Source organism: Pongo abelii, chromosome 1 (genome assembly GCF_028885655.2).
Source record: "Pongo abelii isolate AG06213 chromosome 1, NHGRI_mPonAbe1-v2.0_pri, whole genome shotgun sequence".
In the NCBI taxonomy this organism is placed as follows: domain Eukaryota; kingdom Metazoa; phylum Chordata; class Mammalia; order Primates; family Hominidae; genus Pongo; species Pongo abelii.
Genome location: NC_071985.2, coordinates 37687823 through 37701414, shown reverse-complemented (window position 1 = coordinate 37701414; position 13592 = coordinate 37687823). Strand labels below are relative to the sequence as shown.

General features: G+C 38.1%; 1 protein-coding gene across 5 annotated transcripts in view; it reads right to left on the bottom strand.

Annotated features, from left to right (window-relative positions):
- Window positions 1-13592, bottom strand: part of LPGAT1 (lysophosphatidylglycerol acyltransferase 1) — an 89054-nt gene that overhangs the window by 7675 nt on the left and 67787 nt on the right. The window lies entirely within an intron of this gene.

Here is a 13592-nt window from a genome sequence, read left to right as displayed (position 1 = left end):
GAATAAAATTGTGTTATCATCTTTTGCTTTAACAAGGGTTGGTTTCTTCAGCTTCTCAGGTATTTTGGTTATTAAAAATTGTTGATTACACAACAGAGTTCATTTATGCATTAATTCAAACATTTACTAGTCTACTATGTCCAGTTACTAGTCTACTAGGTCCAGTGTTAGATCCTGAAAACATACTATTAAATTACCTTATATCTATGAATAACTAGAGAGAATAACTATGTCTTTCCATGTTTGTGGGTTTCAGTAGAAATGGTATTTAGAACAGATGAAGTTTTAAAATGCAGTTAAATCAGGATGTTCAGTCATTTAGTTAAATGTCAGGCAATGTTCTTTTGGTGGGAAAGTCTGAGAAGCACAGAGACTCTGCCCAAATTGGTAATATCAGTAGTATCAGAGATACTGCTTTCATGAATAGGGGTAACTTTTACCGGTTGGGAGTGGCTACCAGAACACTATTCTCAAGATCTGAGACCATGTCCTGACTCACCAGGAAACACGATTGTGATTAGTGATACCCATGGACTGAGAGGGGACAGGCAGCATGAGGACTATGTATTTGCTGACCTTGAAACATAGTTTTATTTTTTGTTTTCCAATTTAGTGGGGGATTTTATTTTGTCCCCTTTATCAAAGGTATAAAGGCACACGGTTTAAAAAGTCAGCAAAAAATGTATTTGTATGAAAAATGGGAGTCCTGTCCCTCTTCCCTTACATTTCTGCCCTCCCCAGAATTGATTATCACCTCTTTTAGCTGATTATCTTGGTATTTATCACCATGTTTCTTTTGTTTTAGGCCTTCTCTAGTGACTTCCCACTATGGAAGATGAGGATGAAGTTCTTTCCTCTTCCTATTCCCATAACATATGCACATTCTTCCCATCTTCCCAATACAGTTGTAGAGTAATTTCAGTTAGCTCAATATTAGGCATTTATATTAATATAATCATGTAAATATATTCATTGCTAAGCCACGGAGTAAATCATGGCTACTTTTTCTTTCTTTACCAATTTTTATTTTCCCTGGATTGAGCAATTACATATCATTTTTCATTTGCTTAATTTTCCATGTACATGTAACAAATTCAACCACAAACTCTCAGGCAATTGTCTATAATCAATGCTCTAAATCAGGTCTGTAAGCTTTTTTTTAAAGGGCCAGACAGAAAATATTCTACGCTTTGCAGGTATAAAAATAAATAAAATTTAAAAGCTATTGGAATCCCCAAAACACTTTACATCTTGAGAGAGATGTGACCTTGATCTGAGTCACGTAGCATGTAGTTGCAACTTCTGCTTCTTATAGATTAATTCTCCTCCTCATTGTTCTTGTTCTGTAAATGACTAGGAGACACCAGAGACCAGACCTCCTGCCCTTCTAATCTCTGACCTTTGTTAGAGATTAACTACCTCCTTTATTGTACTGTACCTAACTCAGACCAGATGGTACAAAAGACCCCACGACAGTTACACCTTCGGTGTGGAATGCTAAATATACCTTTCTGGAAAGAAAAAGACCACCTTGCCCAATCAGATCACTGTAACTATGCATTAAACCTTATGTAGAAAGGTGTTGAAATTTTGTTAAGCTTCCCTAAACCTTGTCTATATAAACAACCCCAAACTTCTACACTTTGGAATACTGACTTCCAATTTTTGGAATATGTGCTTCCTGGGTGGCTGTCCTCAAGCTTTGTGCCTAATATAACCTCTACATTTGACATATTTCTTGGATCTTGTTATTTAAAGTTGACACAAGCTATACTATCCTGTCACAACTACTCAATTCTATCTTTGTAGTATGAAAGCAGCCAGAGACAATGTATAAATAATATACAGTAGCTGTGTTCAAATAAAATTTTATTTAAAAAACAGGCAGTGGGCAGGCAGACCTGTGGTCTAAATCTTTCTCCTAAGCAATCCCCTTGCATCAGACATTCTTTCAATTTCACCTTCCTAAAGAAATTTCACCCAGATGCTGCCTGTAGTCTCATATTAGGAGGTCCCTTCACCATTGTCCTGGTGAGTCCCTGCACTCCTAAATCGAATAGAATGTTAACTATACCTCACGTCTTTCTCTTTCACTGATTACTTTTGAGAGGACATCCTTTCGCAGTTTCTTGAGAAAGAGTACTTGAAATCTTGGATGTCTGCCAATGTCTTTTTTCTGTCCTCAAACTTGGTTGATAGTTTGGCTAGATATAGGACTCAAGGTTAAAAACCATTTTCTTCCATCTCTTATCTTTCTGACCTCCTTTCTGGAAGATTTCTTATTTAACTTCTAAATGTTTTAAGGAGTTTTTATTTTCTTTATTGTTTTTTTTTTTTTTTGCTTTTTTCCTTTTTATAAATGAATAAATTGCTCACACTCAGGTCTTTTTAATTTTTAAAGAGCTCTTATTGTTCTGAGTCTTTTTTATAGTATGCTATTATTGTTTTATTGCTACAATATCTTATCTTTATAATAAGTTTTTAAAATTATAATGGAAATTTTTAAACATTCACAAGAGGAGAGAAAAAGGTTAATGAACCCCCATGTACTATTAGGAATTCTAGAAACAGACCTTGCCCTGTATAGTCTGGTCCTCCATGTCACCTTCTTGTGTTTGCTTTAGTCTTTATCTTTCAAGAGTTCAGGTCCATTAGATTACTAGTTATCTGACATTCTTTGTTGTTCCATCACATTTACAGATGTGGGACTGAACAGCTGATTGAAAGCTCTCAGCTTACAAGTGGAGTTTGTTGCCTGTCACCCTCACTGAGGATTATCTTGGCTGGGCCACTTAAATTGGTCTCTTCTCTTAAACTCATCCCCTTCCCCAAAGAAAGATCCTCTGATTTCCTGCTTAGAGAGTGAAGGCCCGATTGCTAGCTTTCCGGTAGCCAGTAAGATAAGAGGGCTGGGAATCTTAGCACTCAGCACACTGATATCACTTCACCATGCTGTTTTCATTATGAGACCTCTGCCTCAGTTGTATCTGTTGTTCCTCAGTCCACAGAGCCCCTATTTCCCTCTCCAGAGTAAGCCTCCAATGTTTGCCAGGGTAGGGAAAAATAATTACCCAGCTGTGGGATATAGGGTAGGGGCTGGGGGATCTGCATTCTTCTTAAACAGATTTCAACCAGTCTTCCCAAGTTTAGTAATGCTTTCAACCTCATTTCCACAGGTGCTGATGCTGCTAGACTTTTGGAAGTTCTATGGTATAAGGTTGGCTCCTGGCTTTCCCACAGCTGGCTTGGGGTTCTGTTATGTTATTTACTGCTCCTTCTTTTTTCCAACTTCCTAACTTTTGCTGCCATTGTCTTTCAGGCTGTTTTCCTCATCCTTGTGGGTTTACACCTTTAAAAACCCATTTAGCGTTATTTTATGGGGGTTTTAGGAGAGCAGGAAGTAAACATGAGTCCAATCTACTATGTCTTTTGAAAAGTTCATCTGTTATTTCTGAAAGATCTAAGATGATTTGCTATCTTTGGCCAGGGCCTACCACTTGTCATTCTTAAAGGGGCCTCCGTTGCTATTTTGAGTTTAGGCAAAATGAGTGTCAGTTCCTTACTAGGGATTTGAAAATTATAATGATGCATACCATTATAACAACATCTTAGGCCAGGCGTGGTGGCTCACACCTGTAATCCCAGCACTTTGGGAGGCTGAGGTGGATGGATCACAAGGTCTGGAGTTCAAGATCAGCCTGGTCAAGATGGTGAAACCCCATCTCTACTAAAAATAAAAAAATTAGCCAGGCGTGGTGGCAGCCGCCTGTAATCCCAGCTACTAGGTAGGCTGAGGCACAGAACTGCTTGAACCCAGGAGGCGGAGGTTGCAGTGAGCCAAGATGGCGCCACTGCACTCCAGCCCAGGCAACAGAGTGAGACTTAGTCTCGAAGCGACAGAGCATCCCCCCAAAAAAAAAAACAGCCAGGCGAGGTGGCTCATGCCTGTAATCCCAGCACTTTGGGAGGCAGAGGTGGGTGGATCACGAGGTCAGGAGATTGAGACCATCCTGGCTAACACGGTGAAACTCCGTCTCTACTAAAAATACAAAAAAATTAGCCAGGCGTGGCGGCATGCGCCTATAGTCCCAGCTACTTGGGAGGCTGAGGCAGGAGAACTGCTTGAACCTAGGAGGCGGAGGTTGCAGTGAGCCGGGATCGCACCACTGCACTCCAGCCTGGGCGACAGAGCAAGACTCCGTCTCAAAAAAAATAAAAATAAAAATAAATTTAAAATTTTATAGTATAGATAGTAGAACACGATGTTTAGACCAGCAAATAAATACTGAAAAAAAAATCAGAAAAGAATATTACTTATGAATTACATTATAATGATGATACCTCTTTCTCTTGTTATTTAAACATTTAAATATCAGATTGGGGGAGTATTTTAAAACCCAAATTTAAGTGCGAGTAGACAGAAAAAAAATAGAGGAAAGAAGGAAGGAGTGTGGCATGAAACATCTATTAAAAATCAATTTGAAAATCACACAGGGCTGGGCGTGGTGTCTCACACCTGTAATCTCAATACTTTGGGAGACTGAGGTGCAAGACTCCATCTCAAAAAAGAAAAAAAAAAAAGAACTCACATGCTTTTGATTAAAATTTTACTTTCAAAAATTTGAAAGGATGAAAGATAACCAAAACAGAGTTTTATTTACTCAGAAAATAACTCTCCCATTCTTAATAATCTTCTATCTCCCAAAATACAATATTACATTGCTCTACAGTAGTAATATAAAAGCATTTTGGTTGATGAAATATTTTAACGGAGTGGGAGATCCTAAGGTCCAGAAACTTCAAGTTTCAGCTTGCTGCTGTAAAATCCCCTATTATCTGCCTACGCCTATAATCTCAGCACTTTGGGAGGCCGAGGCAGGTGGATCATGAGGTCAGGAGTTTGAGACCAGCCTGGCCAATATGGTGAAATCCCGTCTCTACTAAAAATACAAAAACTAGCCCGGCATGGTGGCACATGCCTGTAGTCCCAGCTACTCGGGAGGCTGAGGCAGGAGAATTGCTTGAACCCAGAAGGCGGAGGTTGCAGTGAGCTGAGATTGCACCATTGCACTCCAGCCTGGGCAACAGAGGGAGACTCCGTCTCAAAAAAAAACCAAACCAAAACAAAAAAAATCCCCTATTATCCCTTATTATCACAACTTGAATTTACCATTGTTCTGAATAAGCTAACAACAGAAAAATGAATTAAGAATGTCTTTTTTTTGTCTTCCTCTGTCACTCAGGCTGGAGCGTAGTGGCATGATCACAGCTCATGGCAGCCTTGACCTCCCAGGCTCAAGTGATCCTCCCACCTCAGCCTGAGTAGCTGGGACCACAGGTGCGCATCATCATGCCCAGCTAATTTTTTTGTTGTTGTGTTTTGTAGAGATGGGGTTTCCCCATATTGCCCAAGCTGGTCTCAAACTCCTGGGCTCAAGAGATACACTCTCTTCGGTCTCCCAAAGTGGTGGAATTGAGTGAGCCACTGTGCTCAGTCAACTTTTTAAAAAAGAAAAAATATTGGAAATGCTGATGCCACAAAAAATCATCCTATAGGTTAGTATTCGTAGCCCTTTTAACACCTTTACTCCTAAGTAATTTAAAGATCTCTTTCAAACTAAACATTTTTCCTCTGCATTCTCCAGCTCAGGTTCTGATATGCCTCATTGAGTGAGTGAGTGGGACTCCCTGGCTGAGATTCCCTTCTACAAACAGTGTTTGCTTTGGTTTTTTTTTCTTTCTTTCTTTCTTTTTTTTTTTTTTTTTTTTTTACACATGGAGAGTCTTTGCTTTTTAGGCACAATTAAAATAATCCCAGAAGACAGTGTGGCCTAGTGATTAAGCATACAAACTATCAGGCCAGGTGCAGTGGCTCACACCTGTAATCCCAGCACTTTGGGAGGCTGAGGTGGGCAGATCACGAGGTCAGGAGCTTGAGACCAGCCTGGCCAACATGGTGAAACCTCGTCTCTACTAAAAATACAAAAATTAGCCAGATGTGGTGGCAGGTGCCTGTAATCCTAGCTACTCGGGAGGCTGAGGCAGAAGAATAGCTTGAAACTGGAAGGTGGTGGTTGCAGTGAGCCAAGATCGCACCACTGTACTCCAGCCTGGGCAACAAGGTAAAATTCTGTCTCAAAAAAAAAAAAAACAAAAAACGAAAAAAAGCTATTGGGCAGACTGCCTGGGGTTGAATCCTGACTCCACCACTTGCCAGTTGCGTGACCTTGGGAAAATTGTTTAACCGCTGTATGACTTACTTCCCTTGTGTTTAAGACGGGGCTAATCATATTACTTACCTTACAAAGTTGCTAAATATGTAAAGTGCTTACATATATACGTATATTTGGCATATGGTAAACACTCATACAAATGCTAGTATTGGTTGTGCTGATTAAGTGCCAGATCATTTAAGGTCAGCATTATTGTGCTTCTGGGTTTTTTGGGTTCAGCAATAGTTGTAGTGACTACACTGGATCTGCAGGTGTCATGGGTTTAGCATTCCATGACTATTTTCATATAGTCAGATAATAAAGTCAATACCAAGAATTTAAAAGATGAAGTCTTGACAGAGATTCTGAAGACGCTCTTAATATCAATATTGATATAATCAGAGGAACAGACACAAGGAGATAAAATTTCAAATGAGGAGTCTCTGCCTAATTAAACAGGTTTATCTTTCCATCTCTTCAAAGGGTAACTTCCATCTTTTGAATTGTAAGAAATGCTCATGTTAGAAAAGATGTCGCAATAATTTTATTGCCTCCTCTTTGTGCCCCCTACATTTTAACCAAAAATTCCTATGGTGGGAAAATTATAGGATATAGAAGATCCTAAGTTTGCTTTGATAGGCTACTTCGCTTGCAGTGTATATGAAATTCTACAGAATTCAGCCACCAGGCAAACACGTTTCCATGGAAAAATGTTCTGTGTTCACCATATAATGCTAGGCTTACATCTCCTCACCCTGCTCTATCTTGGCTCCTTGGCTGCAAAAGCCCAAACTCCTGTCTCAAGCCATCATCTCCATTTGAAGTGGATTTGAAAAGATGATTAAAAAATAGTTTCATAAAGTGCCTTTTCCTAACTTCTTTTCTAAGAAGTTTCCAGGTATCTGGTTATATGAAATAGCCATTTACATATAAGGGTTAGGCTCAATTTGAATCAGTGAATGATTGAATGTCTGTACCTACCAAGGAAGCTTACAATTTTAATTTGCAAGTAAAAGACAAATTAATGCAAATAGTGACAATTTTGTTTTTACCTTTCCTTTGTTAACACTTTTATTTTTCTTGTCATATTGCTCTGGTAAGAACCTCTAGTACAGGGCTGGGCATGGTGGCTCACGCCTGTAATCCCAGCATTTTGAGAGGCTGAGGTGGGCAGACCATGGGTGTCAGGAGATCGAGACCATCCTGGCTACCACGGTGAAACCCCGTCTCTACTAAAAATACAAAAAAATTAGCCAGGCATGGTGGCAGGTGTCTGTAGTCCCAGCTACTCGGGAGGCTGAGGCAGGAGAATGGCATGAACCCAGGAGGCAGAGCTTGCAGTGAGCCAGGATCGTACCAATGCACTCCAGCCTAGGCGACAGAGTGAGACTCCATCTCAAAAAAAAAAAAAGAACCTCTAGTATAATGTTCTAGTACAGTGATAATAAGCATCCTTCTCTTTCATTCTTAATCTTTCAGGGATAAATATTCAACACAATTAAGTATATTACTTGCTGTAAAATTTTTTATAGATACCATTGATCAGATTAACCTTAATAGAAGAAATTCCCTTCTATTTCCAATTTGCTAAGAGTGTTTTCTTTTTTTATCATGAATGAGAGTTGCATTTTATTAAAATTTTTTTTATCGATTGAAATGCGTATGTAATCTTTCCCTATATTCTGTTAATATGAACTACTTTGATTGATTTGAATTTTAAACCAAACTTTCAATCCTAGGATGTATGCTGTCACTATATAACATTACATATTTTAATATATATTGCTGGGTTTTATCTTGCATCTATAACCATGTAAGAGGTTTGCCTGTAAATTTTCCTTTCTTATAACATCTTTAGTTCAGGTTTTGGTATCAATGTTATGCTATCCCGATAAAACAAGCTTAGGAAGTATCCTTTCTTCTTCTATGCTCTGGAAGAGTTGTGTTTAATGTCCTTTTACTATTTTGTTTTGGTTTTTTTAGAGACGGGGTCTTGCTATGTTGCCCAGGCTGGTTTCAAAGGAGTCTCCTGCCACAGTCTCCTGAGCAGCTGGGAATACAGGTGCACATATACCATACCCAGCTCCTCTTTTTAGTAACTATAAGATTTGTAGTGATATCCCTCTTTTCATTCTTGATATTGGTAATGTAGTTGTGTTTTCAAAGAAACAAAATTTTCTGGTATTGCGATTTCTACCATATGTTTCCTATTTCAACAAATTCTCCTTCATTTTTCCTGCTTTGTACTGTAATTGGATTTAATTTGCTTTTCTTTTTCTTATTGAGATAAATATTTAGGTTACTGATTTTTAGCTTTCTTATTTTCTATAATATTAGCATTCTAAGGCTATAAATCCTTCCTATGCATAGATTAAGCTACATCTCACAACTTTTGATAGATAATATTTTCATTATCATTCTGCTAACAATATTTTTGAATTTTCATTGTCTCTCTTAATACATAGTAAACATTAAATTCCTCTTATGCTCTACTGATAAACAGTTTCTCATCTTTTGTTATTAGAAACAATGTGGCAACAAATAGCATTATACAAATGTTCATTCATATGTAAGTTTATAGGATAAATTTCCAGAAGTGAAATTGCTGTGTCAGAAGTTTAATGCAGTAGCAATTTTGAAAGATATTGCTATATTATCTTTATAAAGATTGTACCAATTTATATTTTCATTAGCAATTTGTGAGACTGATTCTTACTGAAAGATTTTTAAATTGGAGAATTACCAAGTCAGAAGGCTCTCACTTAGGTATAGAGGATGGCTAGTAGTGTTTCTTAACTAACTGGGCTATGCCTGACTGGGGACATATTCGTGGAAATCCATCCATGAAGTCTCTTTAAGAATAGAGATATCGGGCCGGGCGTGGTGGCTCACGCCTGTAATCCCAGCACTTTGGGATGCCGAGGTAGGCAGATCACCTGAGGTAGGGAGACCATCCTGGCTAACACAGAGAAACCCCATCTCTACTAAAAATACAAAAAACTAGCCAGGCGTGGTGGCACATGCCTGTAATTCCAGCTACTCGGGAGGTGGGGGCAGGAGAATCACTTGAACTCGGGAGGCAGAGGTTGTGGTGAGCCGAGATTGCATCACTGCACTCCAGCCTGGGCAACAATAGCAAAACTCCGTCCCCCCCACCTCCCTCAAAAAAGAATAGACACATTGTGTTTTCATTTCAACATTAATCTTCATTAATAAAAACATTCTGAATCATAAGATAAGTATCTATAATTAAGTACAACCATTGGATTTTGGTGCCTATATTTATAATAATTTTGGTACAACGCAGTACTAAAAAGTAAAGGTCCAGAAAAGTAAATGGGTGCATACTAAAAAGCAAACTCTATTTTCTCACCTCTTAAAATTGATGACCTCTGAACTATGTATGTATGGGGCAGACTCCGAGCAGAATAAAGCTCTGCAATTCTTAGCTAATACATTACGGTTCTAGACAGAAGGGTGCTCAGAGCAACATAGGAACTATTAATTATTCAGGAAATCTAATTGTTTCTTTCTCTTTCCTCCAATTTAAATGTCCTTAAATGTTTGGATGTTTAGGAAGGTCAATTAACTTCACCTTGATATTAGAGGCATGTCTTAAAATTTAAAAATCAGATTTTTCTTAAGTGAAAGGTATTACAAATTACTGAGTTTTTACTTTTAGATAATTTAATATGGTCTTAACACATTTTTGCAGCCTATGTAGCGCTTTTTAACTATTCACCTCTACCATCCTGAGTAGCAGCCAAATACTTGCATTACTTTTTGACTCCTAAAACTATTCTACTTCTGCTTTGTTGACACTCACTGCTTAGTATAAAAGGCTTATGCACGCCACCACTTGCAGGAATCCTCTCACCAAGGGAAAGGATTATCTAGCTTTTCTTTAAAAAACAAAATAAATTTATCCAAAGCAAATATCTGCCAATCTGTTATCACTCAGCCAATTCTGGTAGTCTTGGCACCCTTCTCATTAAAAACCCATGTCAGACCTGTCATCATATATCATTCTCTTCATGACATGTATTGGGGTGTAGCAATGGGCTCATAACCAATTAGGGCCAAGGAGATGATAATGAAAGTTCTGTAGGGGCTTTAGGGAAAAGTTTAAGAGGGACTACAAGAAAAATAAAATCTATTTCTTCTCTTGTCTTTATCTTCATGGAAGTGTGAGGTCTTACATTTCCTCACAGCTACTGGCTGAGGATGAAACCAACACAGAGAGGAAAGCAAAACTGGGAGAAACAGAGCTTGAATCAGCAGATTAAGTACATCATCCTGTCCTATTTTCGATGTCCAATTATGTGACCTAATAAATTCCCTTATTGTGAAAGTCTGTTTGAATTGGACTTTGAGTTACTTAGAGATACAAATAGTTAGCTTGGCTTTTAAGGTATACCAAAATCTGAACTCAACTTTCCAACCGTATTTCCCAGAACTTCAATTTATGCATGCATATTACAGACAACTTATTGTTTCCTACACGTGTGCTATACTTCCATAGTTCTGTGTGTTTGTTCATAGTTACTACTGCACAAAATGCCCACCCATCTACCCGTCCCATCTCTACCTACCTAAATTCTATCCACCATCTTCTAAAGCCTAAAATAAATAAAGCTTCCATAAAGTTTCCTCTGGTCTAAGAAGGCCATAGTCCCAGTGGTTAGCACAGAACAGGTACTCTTTGTAAGACAGATAAAAACTTGTTGACTCACATCAGATAATACTTGCAGTATGTAATTACTTTATAAGATTAATTTAGCTTCTGTTAATATAAAATTAGGTCTAATCAACTTAAGAATAACTTAGCAAGAGCCACAGGGCTAAAAGAGATCTCAAAATAGTATCTAAAATATCTTTATAAGGAGAAAATTGACATTAAAAATAAAGCTGAATTAAACAGAAGAACATTAAAAATAAGGCTGAATTAAACCAGGGAAGTTTGGGTTTACCAGTTGAATTCACGAAAGAATGCTAGTGAAGTATCTATTGCTTCAATAGGGTTGAACATGGGGACGGGGCTATATGTTGAAAGACAACCTACTCTACCATCTGCCCAGAATAGCTGGGATATTCTCTTCTCTTAGGAGACAGCCAGGAGGGCAGACGAAATGCTCCCTCAAGAGCAATCTACTTCTATTACTCTGACTGGTCACCATAGGATTAAAATATTAAAACGACTAATCCCCTAATATGGCAAAAGATTAAATACATTGAATACCAGTCCTCTTGAAATCAAATAAGAGGAGTGCTTGTGTGATTTAAATAAGTAAATACATATACACCAGAAATAAACCTTTACAATACCAATAGCTACCCAAATGAAAAACTAGCTCCTAATTTTCAACAAATGAACATTCTTATTATCAATAATTCAGAATGTGCTCTTAAATAGAGAATATACTACCAAAATCCACAGTCAGATTTAAAAGCACTAGATGAAATTACACTTTCAAAAAAAATGTAAAATAATACTTAGCAGCTGGCACCCCCTATACTGGAGTTGGAGCATTTGAATTTTTACGTCAAGACTCCAAAATGTGAGCTGACAAACAACATGGCTAAACCCTCAATTCAATTATGTCAAGATTGTGTAAGGAATTAAGCACCGAAGAAGATTCTGAAATAAACAATTCCTGCTTTCAAATAGCTAATCATCTAGCAGAGGGAAAAGAAAAGTAACAACCAGAATATGATAAATATTGTGTGAGGATTTTAGAGAACTACTGTGTGAGTTTAAATGACGGAATGTGTGTATTTACTTATGGCACGGGACGTATAAAAGAGATATCACTTGAATTTGGCCTAAAAGAGTAAGAAGAATGCTATGGTTTGAATGTGTTTGTCTCTGAAACTCGTGTTCAAACTTAATCTCCAATGTCAGTATTAAGAGGTGAGGCCTTTAAAATGTGATTTGGTCATGAGTGTTCTGCTTTCATGAATAGATTAATCCATTCAAGGATTAATGGATTAATGAGTTATCAAAGGAGTAGGTTAGTTATCACAAGAGTGAGTCTGTTCTAAAAGCCACTTTGGCTCTCAGTGCTCCTCTCTCACCCTGTGATGCCTTCTGCCATGTTATGAAGCAGCACAAGGCTCTCACCAGAAGCCAACCAGATGCAGCCACCTGATCTTGGACTTCCCAGCCTCCACAACTGTGAGAAAGAAACTTACATTCTTTATAAATTACACAGTCTCAGATATTTTATTAGAAAATAAACTAATAGAAAATTAACTTAGATATAGAATTTTTTTACTTTGTTAAGTAACATACGCATATAATTTCTAAAAGTCAAAGCATACCACAGGGTAGACAACAAAAAATAATGGCCCTATACTTTCCTCCCTCAGACACCTGTTTCTCAGATACAACCCCTGTTTCTTTTGCTGTTTTTTCCATATAGATTATAAATGTTTTAATAGCACTATTTCCGGATTATCCTATTTAAAATTTATTTGTTGGTTTCCTATTATGGCAGGTAAGGGTTTGACTATCTTAAACCGTTGTCCTCTTCTCCTTCAGCTTCCTCCTTCTCCTCTCCTAGATAATTAAAAATTCCTTCTTGGGCTGGGTGCCGTGGCTCACGCCTGTAATCCCAGCACTTTGAGAGGCCAAGGCGGCTGGATCACCTGAGGTCAGGAGTTTGAGACCAGCCTGGCCAAAATGGTGAAACTCCATCTCTACTAAAAATACAAAAATCAGCTGAGCGTGATGGCACGTGCCTGTAATCCCAGCTATGTGGGAGGCTGAGGCAGGAGAATCACTTCAACCCAGGAGACAAAGGTTGCAGCAAGCTGAGATCATGCCACTGCACTGCAGCCTAGGTGACTAGAGAGACCCCATCTCAAAAAAAAAAAAAACTTCCTTCTCAGTGCCAACTCTTTCTTTTGTAACTATGTCTATGATTATACCTATTAGTTTGTGCTCTATTTATTTTCTCAGTGCCTGTTTTGTCTAACAGACTGCGCTATTCTCAGCTTTGCACCCAGTGTATAAATCAGTGCCTAGTCCTTAGTAGGAACTCAGGTTTGCTGAACAGAATTAAATTACAGTAATCTGTCAGCACAAAACTTTATGTGGTGTCATCTGTAGATAATCATCAATGTTCACGGACACTACCAGGGTTAGTGTGGCAACAATAACTCAGAAATCCAGAAACTACTTGTTACAAAAAATAGATTTATGCGGTGTTTGGTTTTTGTCCTTGTGATAGTTTACTGAGAATGATGATTTCCAATTTCATCCATGTCCCTACAAAGGGCATGAACTCATCATTTTTTATGGCTGCATAGTATTCCATGGTGTATATGTGCTACATTTTCTTAATCCAGTCTATCATTGTTGGACATTTGGGTTGGTTC